Source organism: Orycteropus afer, unplaced genomic scaffold (genome assembly GCF_000298275.1).
Source record: "Orycteropus afer afer isolate SDZICR_OR568_19922 unplaced genomic scaffold, OryAfe1.0 scaffold05047, whole genome shotgun sequence".
Taxonomy (NCBI): domain Eukaryota; kingdom Metazoa; phylum Chordata; class Mammalia; order Tubulidentata; family Orycteropodidae; genus Orycteropus; species Orycteropus afer.
This window is the reverse complement of record NW_006926634.1, coordinates 3,433-4,172: the sequence shown is the minus strand read 5'-3', so window position 1 is coordinate 4,172 and position 740 is coordinate 3,433.

Genomic DNA, 740 nt, shown 5'->3' with positions numbered 1-740 from the left:
CACAGCTATTCATAAGGTTTTCACTGGTCAACTCTTTGAGAGTGGATGGCCCCTTCTTTCTTCCCAGTCTGTCTTAGTATGGAAACTACACTGAGCTCTATTTACCATGGGTAACCCAGCTTATATTTGAAATACCAGTGACATAGCTTCCAACGTCATAGCAACACGTAAGCCACAGTATGACACACAGATGAGTGGTGAGCATTATGGTGAGCATTTTCACTCCTGCCTGACACTTGTGAATCACTGCAATTTCTGGTCACCTTCTTGTCCACACATACCCATTAACAAAGAAAGGGAAATGCTTTGACCAAAGCCTGGCTGAGTAGAAGCTCTTTATCTATAGTCTGACCTCAGAGATCTCTTGGGATACATCATCAAGGGTCAGGGGCCATGAAAATCCATTCTCTTAAACTGACCTGATCCCATTTAAGTGATGCCTTAGTGAACATCCTGCCTGGATAATAAGCCTCTCTATCCCATAATGAGTGTCTGATTGAGTTAAGAGGGCTATGAATAAACACCAGTGGTGTGAGCAGGAGCAGCAGCTGAAGACATGCCAAGCTGACCTAGCGTGAAAGGGCACTGTCGGGATTAACAGTGAAAGGGAAGAAAAGAGGGTTGATCTTGCTCTTTTACTTAGTTTTCTGTGGGTTCCTAGTGGCATGTTTTTCATTCACAATGATGGCTATGCTATAAACTGAACCATGTGTATTCTAAAACATAGTGACCATATTCCT